The sequence below is a fragment of the Neolamprologus multifasciatus genome, chromosome 16, assembly GCF_963576455.1.
Source record: "Neolamprologus multifasciatus chromosome 16, fNeoMul1.2, whole genome shotgun sequence".
Lineage (NCBI taxonomy): Eukaryota > Metazoa > Chordata > Actinopteri > Cichliformes > Cichlidae > Neolamprologus > Neolamprologus multifasciatus.
In genome coordinates, this window is record NC_140454.1 from 7,634,270 (window position 1) to 7,647,221 (window position 12,952).

Below are 12,952 nucleotides of genomic sequence, written 5' to 3' on the forward strand. Positions count from 1 at the left end.
CCGGATTAAGTTTGAATATGTTCACTGAATGGGTGCCGAATTAATTGTCGAGTTGCGTTTTTATAGTAAAATGTCTCTTGCAAAGTTTGTGATGTTTATGTAAGCAGAGATGCGTTAATGGGAGTCTGGCGCGACGCTTAACTGGTATGTGATTGTGGCCGATAACTTGCACCGTAAATCGCTGCTGAGATTTATGATTTACTTTTAATGCTATTCGTCTGATGATTTAAACAAAATCTATAAACAGTTTGTTTTTATTTATTTATTTTCATCAAATGATAACCGGCAGAATTAAGGGAATCTGAAGATAATTGTTAGTTTCAGTCCTGATTAAACATTGTTTCAATTTCCCATCAAAGTGGCAAATACGGCTGTTATGACAAATAAATGTATCAGGTTAATCTTTAGTATTATCCATTATAGAGTCCGTTTGTCCTTGGAGATGCAGCTAATGATTAATATCCTCGCTGATTGACCTGTCAGCTTTTTCTTGATACAAATTATGCTTTTTTTTATGCTGTTACAGTGGTTGATGCTCATATTAACATGGCCAAAGTTTCAGACCATGAGGTCCATGTATGTTCAAAACATACTTTAGAGTGCTCGAAATGCTCTGTTTCAGACACTTTCTTCTCCTCTTTGCTCTGTATGACGTCAGTGACAGCGGAGATCCCAAATATGGTCATGTCAGGCTCACAGCTCTAGGCTAATTTATGCAAATATGACATGGAGGAAAAGGGGTTTCCACTTATTGCTCTTTCCATCATTGATGGAATCGGATGACGTATGCGTCAAGTGGGCATTGTGAAGGGAAGGGGACAAGAGTGGATCTTCTCTGTGGCTGGCAAATGGACCAACAACACCACAAGCAAGACCTGTTCTATCACATACTTTGTACACTGTTTTTATCTGACATTAAGCATGCAGCAAAGATTGGATCTAAACTGCACATCCAGCAATTTTCAACTGCGACTTACTCGAAGCTGTTGTGTTATAGCACAGTAATTTGTCATGGGCATAATACAGCCCCTTAAATTTAGTGTTAAATTAACACTCATTATCCACTGATGGCTTCTTGAGAATGTGAGATAGTGAGTTAGACACCAGTAGCTGTACTGGGCTGTCATCCCTCCACCCCCGTACTTGCTTAGCGGAGAGTGTGTGAGTACGTGGGCAGACGAGGCTGTTACGGACAACTGTTCCTCCTCAGCTGGTCCTGTATACACACCTGTTCATCGCCACATTTCATTTAGATTCGTGTGTTTGTGTGAGTCTTACTGTCAGTCAACAAGTGAAAGTGCATCAACAGTCTTTCTTCTTTAAAGGCCAGAAGCACACAGGCGCTACATGATGCGTCACCGAAGAACGACACAGTGAAATCTTGTTCTGCACATCTACACTTGATGAATACCACAAGGGCACTTTCTTTTTCCCCTCTTTTATTCCTTCTCCTCTCTATTTCTTCCTTCCTTTATAACCTTTGACCTTTTTATTTCTCAACCTGTTTTCACGCTGTACTAGCTTGGCATTAGCTTCCTCATTTTTAGCAGTCACGTCAGCAGTAACATGTCATCTTCTCGGGAAAACTGAAAGTCTTTTTTAGCTCGTTAGACTGCTCACACTGCATGTTCAGATTGAGCCTAGCAAGGCTAACTCAGTACCCAGAGGATGGCCTACATTTATGCAGCCAGCAGATGATGTGATTGTTACATAATAGCGCAGTGTGCTGATCCTGTTTTATGGGCTAAGTATTTGGATTCAGGGTTTACCCAGGTCAAGTCGTTGTTTGTCTTATGTGGCCACATCCTGGCATCCTTGTGGTCCAAATTCAGATTTAAATCAGTCTAGTGCTTTTTAAGGGGTGGGATTGGGGGGGGGGGGGGGGGGGGGGGGGGGGGGGGGGTTACTGAGTGCCTTTATTCTTTTCATCCAGAATCAACTTTCTGGGATTTCCTTACCTGCATCAAGGTGCTTTGAGTGTTTATTTGTGTCCAGTGAACAGAGATTTTCAGTAACATAATGTTGCAGCTGTACAAGGTACAGTCATGAAACTTTGCACGTCTATGGTTGACATCAAAATGAAGGCTGGCTTTGAACAAGGGTGTGGTCAGTTTTGAGCATTAAATAAAGGCTTCCTGGAAGTGGGGAGGACAAGGGCTCCTTCCCATTTTATTTTGTACAATCCCGACATGCAGACAAGCACCTGTGAGCAAACACTTGGCAACAGTGAAAAGGGAAAACTCTCTTTTAACAGGAAGAAACCTCCAGCAGAACCAGGCTCAGGGTGGGGCAGCAATCTGCTGCGATTGGTTGGAGGTGAGAGGAGGTAGACGAGACAAAAGACACACTGTGGAAGTGAGCCAGAGATTAATAATAATGAATGACTAAATGCAGAGAGGTGTATAAAAACGGAGAGCATGAAAAGAGGTAAATGAAGACAAAACACTCACAGCAGCCTAGGCCTATTTAAAAGTTACTAAGAGAGGATTCAGGGTCACCTCATCCAGCTCTAACTTTATGCTTTATCAGAAAGGAAAGCTGAAGGCTCTGTCTCCCATTCTACTTTTAAATATCCTAGGCACCACAATTGAGCCAGTAGTCTGATGGCAAAATGCTCTAATGGGGTGCTATGAGGTCTTTAACATAAACTGGGGCCTGATTATTCAAGACCTTGTAATCTGTTATGTGGTATAAAAACAGATTCCCATGACAAATGTAACCTGAAAATATCTCTTATGTGAACCAGTTGCAAACTGGTCATTAGTTGTGTTTTATGTCTGGAAGAGGCAAAGTAGGAGGAGTGTATGAAACTATCGAGTCCGCCTGTATGCGCCGAGTTTCTAACAGCTGTCTGCAGATATCAGGCTGATGTCAGGAGACACAAACAGCAGGAGCTGAGCTTGTGTGCTGACTTTCCTGTTCTGCCTCTGCTCAAAGTGATAATTAAAGTGGATTTTAATGCTCTGCTCTATTGAAGCCTCTTGTTCTGACTGCCCACAGCTGTGTGGGACTACTGGAATGTGTAAAATGATGACAGCTTTGCAGGTGGTGCAGATCTTAATGCTCTGCTGCCATGCATGTGACATCCTTAAATAATACAGCATTTCAATTACACATTATTGGTGGAGTTTTAAGTTGTTGGCTCCTTTTAATAATTGGGGAAAAGTAATTTTTGCTGTTCTTGTGATCATTATTGATCATTAACGTGGTCAGTTTTTAATCAGGGAAATGGTCTATCCTACTTTAGATGTTCATGCTTCAAACAGCCATCCAGACTCCTAGCTTTGTCAGGAAAAAAAACAGAGATGACTGTTCCTGCCTCTTCCAAAGGTGCTGGAGACCCGGTTTTCAATATAACACCACCCACACATCCTCCTCCTTAATGCTGTAGGTTTGTAAACTGAGATAAATTGAAGCTGCACTCTAGAAAGTTAGAGCCTTAAATAACTGCTTTCTTTTTTACAGAAAGTATGTTGGAATATTTACTGTAACACAAAGGAAAAGATATTAGAGAAAATGATGAAAAATGGTGAGAAAAAAAGCAGCAAAGCAGGCCGTTACTACTTTTCTTTTTTGCAGATAAATTGCAAAATGTGTGGCTGTTTAGCGCCTTCAGCACAGAATCCGAGCGAGTCTGAACTGAGCATGTGCAGACACGTTTCTCCCCCTTGCCCCAACTACAGTCCTGTCCTGTTTTGTTCCTTCGGGGTTCTCCACAGCTGGTACCGGTTAGCTGTCAGCAGAGGTAGTTGTAATGTAACTCGACCTCCTGCTGCTCATTGAAAACACATGGTAGCGCTGCAGGAAGCTGGACATATACTCTGGTCATGGATGTGTGCGTGTGTGTGTGTTTTGGGTTGAAAACCATGGCAATTGGTGCATCAGCCTCCACTTTCATTACTGATGCCAGGAACAGCTCCTGCGGGGGCGAAACACGCTGAACATTTGGAAAGATGGGTTTGTGATCAGAAGCTTGGCAAACCTGAGGTGATCATACATGCAGGCTCATAGAACAAAAGTTTTTTTTTTTCTCTTTTTCTAATAATTATGCGATATTCAGCTAGCACTGTATAATTAATGTGCTGTTGCAGTGCAGGTTGTGGAGTGGCACTTCAGAAGGACAGTACAACAGTCAGTGTCCGTTTAGGTAGTGGTGCATGGTCACATGACTACCCTCTGTGGAGACCAGGTGGAACTGGATGCCAGCTGATGTAGAGACAGTGTTACTCTTTGATTCCCAATAATCTATTCATAATCAATTTAGTTCAGTTCAGTGATAGCATGTGTCCAACAGAGTGATGTCTGCTTCTGGTACCTTAACACTGGCCTGAGAGTTCAGATAGGTTTACACTATGATGGTGTTTAGTTACCTAATCAAACTCCTCAACTAGTGAAATAAGTCATTGTTCATGAGGATGTTAGTTGGCTAAACAATTAGTTGGCACCAGGAATCCTGGTTTGTTAAGATGATGTTTAAAATGTCAGTTAATAAATCCTAGTAGACCGCGGCCTCGGCTGGGATTTTTAAGTAACATTATTGTCATACTGCCCAAACTTACTGACCGGGATGCCACCTGGATGGCTCCCAGGTGCACTGGACTGGTTTGGGATTCGGGGCCAGACCTCAGATTACCATGGGGGGATTTGTCATCTCACATGCATGCGTGGCGTCCCCCAGGATGAGCTGGAGAAAGTGGCTCACACCAAAAACACCTGGGTTATTTTTAAATGACTACTTTCACGAAATAATTCTAAATCTGTGGCAAGTATAGTGAACAAATGGAAAATATTCTGCTTTTTTTCCTCCTTTTTTTTTCCTACAGTTGGATCTACAGATTTAGATTTTTGTCTTTTTTTTCTCCGCCAAATGCACTTAGCCGTGTTCCCATTTTTCTTCAGAAATAATCAAATCTGGCTGTTTGTATTCCCAGTTTAACCTGCAGGAGTTTGAGAAAACTCCTGTAACATTTTGTACTGCCACAGAGAAGAAAATCACGACCAGTCAGCTGTCGATTCCTTTAAAATGCAAATAAAGCTGGGAGAAAATGTGTCAGCCATTAATTAAGAGTGTCGCACAAGAGGTGGGGAAATTGTTGTGATCACAGTGTGTTAGTGGCTGATAGACAAGATGGAAAAGTGTGTGTTGTACATTTTATTATTACTCATGTTTTACTTACTGTGAGACCGAGTGGATTTGGATTCAGTGCAGTTCAAATTCATTTTATTTACTGCTTGGGCTTTGTTTTCTTTACATTATTGAGGATCAATAATAATCACTAGTGTTCATCTGCAAAAGTGATTATGCTTCCTCATTTATATTACCAAACGTTAGAAGCAATGTAAAATTTTATTGTGATTAATACTGCTCGACCCAGCAGCTGTTACCAAGCTGCAGTGATGCTGTGTATTGACATTTAAAAAGAGTGCTTTCACTGAGCGTTAAGAGGATTGATGATGCTGATTTAAATTAACTTATATATGTGTACACACAGAGAGCGACCTGTCCTTGTAAGGTAAAAGCAGGCTCTTGGCCGTTGGTGGCTGTCTCTCTCTGACAGAAGCTACAAACCTGTGCTTGGTTTAAGATAAATGGTGTAGTGCAGGGACTGATTCAAAGCCAAAGAGAATTGCACTTTCTTCCATGGTCGTACCTCTCCCAGTTGTCCCAGTCATGTGTGTTAGCAATTTGTTAAAATCCATCTCTCTGGTTTTTCGCTTTTATTTAAGAGCTGACATAATAACAGTCATTTGGCGACTGGATCACTGCTCTCAGTTTTTTATATCACTGGGGATTCACAAAGAAGCAAGTAAGGATGGTTTTACCCTGCCAACTGCATCAGTCTGGCTTGTGTTAGCTTATGAGCTTAGCTTAACCAGAGATTGTTAATCTGGGTTTTAAAATGGATCCTGAACTTAAGCTTGAAAGCCAGATCGGGTTGGTTGTAAGGTCTAGTTTCTTTCATCTGAGGCAACTGGCCAAAATTAAGCACTTTCTTACGAGACAGTAATTTGAAAAAGTAATCCACGCTTTTGTAACTGTTCGGCTTTATTTCTTTATTTTGGGGTGAGTCGATCTTCTGTTTTTCAACTGCAGCTAGTCCAGAATGCTGTTGCACGCCTTTTAACTGGCACTCGTAGATACGAGCATGTCACCCCAGTTTTATATTCACTTCATTGGCTGCCCGTGCATTTTAGGATCCGTTTTAAACTGCTTTTATTTGTTTTTAAATGTTTGTCCAATGCTGCCCCTCTGTACCTCTCGGCAGGTCGGCAGACCAGCTCCTCCTGAGTGTGCCCAGGACAAATCGTAAGCTCAGAGGGGATGGGGCGTTTGCTGTGGCAGCACCAAAATTGTGGAATGAGTTGCCTTTACATGTTAGACAGGCACCTTCCTTATCTGTTTTTAAATCACGTCTTAAAACATATTTATTTACCTTGGCTTTTAGCACAGCAGGACTTGTTGATGCATCTTAATATATTTTCTTATTAATTATATTATTTTTAATTTTAAGATATTTTATATGTAATTTAAACTGTTTCCTCTCTGTTTTATATTTGTAGCACTTTGGTCAACATTGTTGGATGTAAAGTGCGTTATAAATAAAGATGCTATGCTATGCTATGTTGTGTACTTGTCTTGAATAAGTGGTATTGTGGGATTCTGATGTGGGATATGATTGTCCTTATTTTTCTTTAAATTTCCAGACTGCTGCAGATGTGCAGTTTCCGACTGTGTCTTTTGTTATTGAGTTAGTCCTGTGAGCACAGCAGCCCCTCCTACCTGCTCTTCAAACCTTCTGATTGTGAGAGACAGCCAATCGAAAGACTGTTGACCAAAGGAGGGTGTTTCAGCGAGTGGATTTCTCCTTTCCCATGAGTGGTTGCCATCTTTACTTTACAAGTTGTACTCATCACTGGTGTCCTGACTTATCTCAGAATCACTGGCTACTCAGCTGATGTTGGAGATGGTGCCACCATTATTCTGTGGGTTTGTGTGGTCTTCGATGTCTTCTATCTCTTCATGTAATCCCACACTGACTCTGTGATGTCGAGATGAGGGCTCCGTGGAGGCTGTACCATCTGCTGCATGACACCCTGTTTTTCTTAAGATGTCTTGACATTTACGAGCAGCATTCGCTGCCACACGTTCTGGCTGTTTTTAAATGTTGATCTTAGAATAATTAACAGCAGGAATGTGGTTAACAGACCAGAGTCTGTGTTGTTTTAAAAAAAATAAATTAAAAAAGAGGTCAGGGGAATTAGAGCGTGCTTATGATTCTGCATAGGTCTGATTTGATTTATGTACATGAACTTAGTTGGAAAAAGGGAGGAGGGGATAACATCAACAGCATCATTACGTGTGCTGCTTTGCCTTCGCCTCAGGCCAGAGGAGGCATCTCTCCAACTAGGTCACTGCTAACAGGGTATCAGATGGCTGATGAGAAGGAAGGGAGAGAAAAATAGGAGATATTAGGATGATGTGATAAAGAGGGAGGAGAGGAGAGGAAAGGGAGATGACTAAGACAGAAGAGGATGGAAGAATAGGGAAGGAGGCGGGCTGATTGTTGATTAGACAGTGAAGCAAAGATAAAAATGAGAATATTTATGAAAAAGGACTGGACTCAAAAGTTACATTCTTCATTAAGATTTAGAAAGTTTGCGGAAGCTGACTATTGCTGTCATGGACCGCCTCAAAAAATGGGGCTGAATTTATGAATTGATTCACTCTTTTAAACTCTCGCTGGCACGGTGGTGAGCACTATTGCCTCACAGAAGAAGGTCCTGAGTCCCCCGTGTTTGTGTGGGTACTTCAGCTTCCTCCCACAGTCCAAAGACATGCAGTTAGTCGGTTTAGGTTATGTGGTCATTCTAAATTGCCCATGTGTGTGAATGGTTGTCTGTCGCAATGTGTTAGCCCTGCAACAGACTGGCGACCTGTCCAGTGTGTACCCTGCCTCTAACGTTCACATAATTCTTGTGCCTTTCTAAATAGTCTGACCAAAATGTTTACAAACTTTTACTAACCTTCAATGACTCAATATAAAGGACAGTAGGAGATTGTTTTTGGCTACGTTCACACTGCAGGTCTTAATGCTCAATTCCAATTTTTTTGATCAAATCCATTTTTCTTGTCTGCTCGTTCACACTACAAATAAAATGTGACAGCAAACGCGCTCTAGTGTGAACCCTCAAAGCGGCCCGCATGCGCAAAAGAAGACGTCACATAGGGCTGTTCGATATAACGATATATATCGGATGACGATATAAAAACGTCTATCGTTTCATTTTACGCTATTGTTTGTTTTGCGGTGTCGCAAAAAAAACTGTTTACGGCAATATATTTTTACATTGTTTTGATGGTCACTGTAGTGGCTATAATAATTTCTTAAAGTTCTCTCTTTCTCTTATATTTAATATAACCACTCTATGGACGGACAAGAGCCTGTTTTTATGCGTTGTCATTAGCAACAACGACGGTAACACCATCTTGAGAATAAAGCTCAAGATCCTGTTGAGACTTTTCAAAATAAACTGAATCACGTGAAAGAGTATGCAGCGTTTACGGATGAGAAGCAAAAAAGAGCCGTCAGGTGCTAAAAAATAAACCTTAGACTCAAACGTTAGAACAGGCTTTTCCCCGCAGCACGCCGTGTAACAAATACTCACAAAGAAAACGGCAGCCGTTACAACTTATGTCTAACAATGTATCGTTTCATGCATCTGTTAAAACATTCAACTTTCACGCAAGTCGAGCTAACCGAGAGTCACAGAATTGACAGAAAATGTAAAATCTTTGTGATTTATATCGTTATCGGACGATAGATGTCTTATATCGCGATATGAGATTTTGGTCATATCGCACACCCCTAACGTCACACACAACGCGCTCTGTTTAGACCCAGACCAAACTGTTTCAGACTTTACGTTTTCCAATTTTGCTTTAAGTTATGAAGTTATTTTGTTATTTACATATGGCCTGATAATGATCCTTATTGCTGTTTTAGAGGAGCGGTGCTTCAAAGGATAGTTGCAGATTTCTGTCAGAATCTGCAGATTATACAGTACAAATAAAATGTTCATGTTTCTCCAACGTTGTCTTCCCAACAGTTTCACTGACATCTACACTGGATGGTTCATGTTGTCTTCTCGGGCACTTCTCCGGTGCTGATAATTGGCGTCTGTCTTGTGTCAGTGACGTAAAAGACGGATTTAATGCGACATGGCCGTTCAAACAGCAGTCGCTTTCTAAAACATCAGCTATGTATCTGATTGAGTACCACATACGAAAGTGACCCAGGTCGCATTTGAAAATATTGGATTTGAGCTGTTCACACGGTCATACCACGATCGGATATGGGTCGCATAGGGTCAAAAAAGTCGGAATTGATGCGCTTTCACCTGCAGTGTGAACGTAGCCTTTGTCTCCCATATTCTCACTTCTGGATGTAGTCTGTACAGTTCCCACATCGGTGCCATCAGAAATGCCCCGAGCTGGCAGGTGAAAAACCGTTTAACACCACATCTGACTGAAACCAATATTTGTGCTCTCAGATAAGTGCTAGAAAAGGTCAGTGCTGCAGTGCGTGTTTGAAAACAGCTTCAGTCAAAAAAAGGTGGTGACTATTTCTGTTTAAAATCTTTAACTCAGTGGTTAATCCTTGCTCTGATGTTTCAATGGGTGCCTCCCCGGCCCTCTGCGAAAAATTTCTAAATCATTTTATAGATAAGATCTCAGTGTTAAGGGCCCCACATTCTCCGGTAGTAAATCAAGCCCCAGTTTCCGAATGTTCAACAGTTTTTCAATAGTTTGAACCTGTGTCGTTCTCGACTTTAAATGAAATAATTGATAACCTGAGAAGCTCAAATTCTTTGCATGACATTATTCCTTCTCGTATCATTAAGGATGGATTGAATACAATCGGGTCCTGTATCTTATTTTTAATGAACTCATCACTGTTATCTGGCTGTGTTCCGACTGTCTTTAAACATGCAGTCGTGCAACCTGTTATCAAGAAAAGCAGCCTTGATCGTAACACTCTAGCAAATTACAGGCCGATTTCTAAACTCCCTTTCATGTCAAAAACTTTAGAGAAAATAGTGCTTCAGCAACTACAGACCCATTTAGAGAGAAACGGTATAAGTGATAAATTCCAGTCTTCATTTAAAGTAAGAGAGTTACGTGATAACCAGTCTTTGACATCCCTCAGACAATCAAACAGAAGATGGAGTGAAGATGAAACATCCCCAGTCAGGTGGAGGTAGATTTGAATATCATCAGCATAGCAGTGAAAAGAGACATTATGTTTTTCAAAAATGGAGCCCAAGGGCAGCATGTACAGAAAAAACGACACAGGACCCAGCACCGAGCCCTGGGGCACACCACAGCGAAAAATGGCAGAAGAAGAGGAATATTTTCCCATCATAACAGAGAACGACCTCTCAGAAAAATATGATTTAAACCATGAGAGAACATTTCCTTTAAGGCCTGCTACTTGTTCTAACCTTGCCAAAAGAATATCATGGTCAACCGTGTCAAAGGCTGAAGTCAAATCTAATAGAACTAAGACCGCAGAGCGCCCGGAGTCAGCGATTAGAAGGAGGTCATTGAAAACTCTTAGTAGGGCAGTTTCGGTGCTGTGACGCGATTTAAATCCAAAGAAGACAGAAATTATTGTTTTTGATAGAAATATGCCTCTGGGGCAACTGACTGGTACACTCGGGCCTGTTGCTAATCACCTCACTGGTGCTGCTAGGAATCTTGGAGTTTCCATGGATAGTTCCTTCAAACTAGAAAACCAGCTTCCACCAACTACGCCTAATTTCTAAGGCTAAACCTTATATACCACGCAACAATCTGGAGAAACTCATTCATGCTTTCATCACTTCAAGACTAGATTATTGTAATTCTCTCTACTTGGGCCTCCAATCTTCCCTCCTTCAGCGATTGCAGTTGTACCAAAATGCCGCAGCACGTCTCTTAACTGGCACTAGAAAGTATGATTCTGTCACCCCTGTTCTGGCCAACTTACATTGGCTTCCTATTAAATATCGAATTGATTTTAAAATTTTATTGATTACTTATAAAATCCTAAATAATATGGCACCTGACTACCTAGCTGATCTCTTCTGTCTGTATAGCCCTCAGAGAGCACTAAGATCATCGGGCCAACTGCTCTTAGTGCAACCTAGGTCTCTGCTGAAGACCAGAGGAGACCGTGCCTTTGCCGTTGCTGCACCCAGGTTATGGAATATTCTTCCTCTTCATATCCGCGCATCAGATTCTATTCAATCTTTTAAATCACGTCTAAAAACGTACTTGTTTAACCTGGCATTCCAGGCTAATTAGGGTAATTTACATCTGGCTTTGCATTTAGATTATGTAATTATTTTATATTTTATATCTGTAATTTGTATTTTATATTGTGATTTTTATCTGTATCATGGTTTTACTGGAAAGCACTTTTGTGTACTTCAGTCTTTAAAATGTGCTATATAAATAAATTTTGATTGATTTCTTTTTATTTTAAACAAATCACTGTATTCCATTTTTAGGAATTTAATTAAGAGTAATTAAAATATCATTGTTCCCTATCAAGGTGTGGGGGCATGGGAGTGGGGACAGCTGGCTTGGGAATGCCTCTGTATCTGGATCTGGATAAGTAATTGAAAATGCATGGATGGAGTGATGGATGAAATGAGGAGCAGTGATAAATTTAGTGTGCAGACATCCGCAGCCTCGACATACTGCTGATAATCAGTTACTGTTACACTGTGTAACTTGTGGCCTTTATTTTGACCTGATTTAAGCAGATAACACTAAACAAGATCACCATTACACTACACTGGGATGTCCACAACCTATATGTAGAAATGTTATGTCTCATAAATCAAATAGACTGCCAGATTCCTAGAATCAGCACATGAAGCATTAATAAGGCAGACGGCAGAGAATTCGAGCCCTCACGGTGACAAAAATATAATGTTAAAAAAATGGAACTTGCTACAAGTTCCCCGTCTACCCATTTGGAATGTAAAATATGAAAATAAAATCTCACTGTGCTCTTCGAAGTGTTAAAACACTGAGCTGAGCCGTCACAGCAGGCGTCACCTAAAACGGCTGGAAAGTGCTGCACAGCTCGCTGAGGGCAGAGGTCACCGCTTGAGCCTCTGTAACACCTGCTGTTCTCTTTTCTTTTTGCTCTGCTCTCACACATAGTTTATTATGTGAATGCGAGAGTGAATGAATAGTGGCATTGTAAAGCGCTTTGGGTGCCTTGAAAAGCACTATATAGATCCAATCCATTATTATCATTATTATTATTATTATTATGACTTCGGCGTGCGGTTTTTGTTTTTACGCTGTAACAATAGCGACTTCAAATGCAGCATTGTGTCTTGGTGAACCACTTGCTGGTTTGCTTTGAGGTTCGTGACACCACTTCTCAGTGTTTTCACTGTCACTGAAGAAGTTTTAATGGTTTAGACTCTGCGACTGAATGTAGGGCTCTGGGTCATCTAAACCTATGACACAAACTCTTTGTGTGTGTTTGCATTGGTGTTGTCTATTGTAATATTTTTCAAGTCTCTATAAGTGTGTGAGAGAGTACGTGTGTAACACAGAGGCACACATAGATGTCAGTGTGTTTCTTGTCAACCTCGGGCGTGAATGAGTTTGCACTGACCTACATTGTGTTTCAGCAATTATACACACACATGTTGGGCTTTCTGTAGTCGTGGGGACCATAATTCCCTTGCCCCTCAGCTCAACACTGACCTTTATATAACATAAATTATAACTCCCCTGATCAGTTGGAGGGCGTATTTTAAAAGTGAGGAACAGCCAAAATGACCTCACTTCCCACATATGTCCTCGATCCTAAGTTATAAATCACATGTTGGTCCTCACAGAGATTTACAAACATGCACACACTCTCTTTATACATACAGTGCA

At 41.0% G+C, this 12,952-nt stretch overlaps 1 protein-coding gene and 1 long non-coding RNA gene across 7 annotated transcripts in view; both read left to right on the plus strand.

Annotated features, from left to right (window-relative positions):
• Positions 1-12,952, plus strand: part of LOC146500188 (abl interactor 2-like) — a 30,664-nt gene that overhangs the window by 684 nt on the left and 17,028 nt on the right. The window lies entirely within an intron of this gene.
• Positions 1,900-8,676, plus strand: LOC146500189 (uncharacterized). The gene is made up of 2 exons (XR_014869981.1): positions 1,900-2,205; positions 2,331-8,676. It is a non-coding gene; the product is annotated as an uncharacterized LOC146500189 (long non-coding RNA).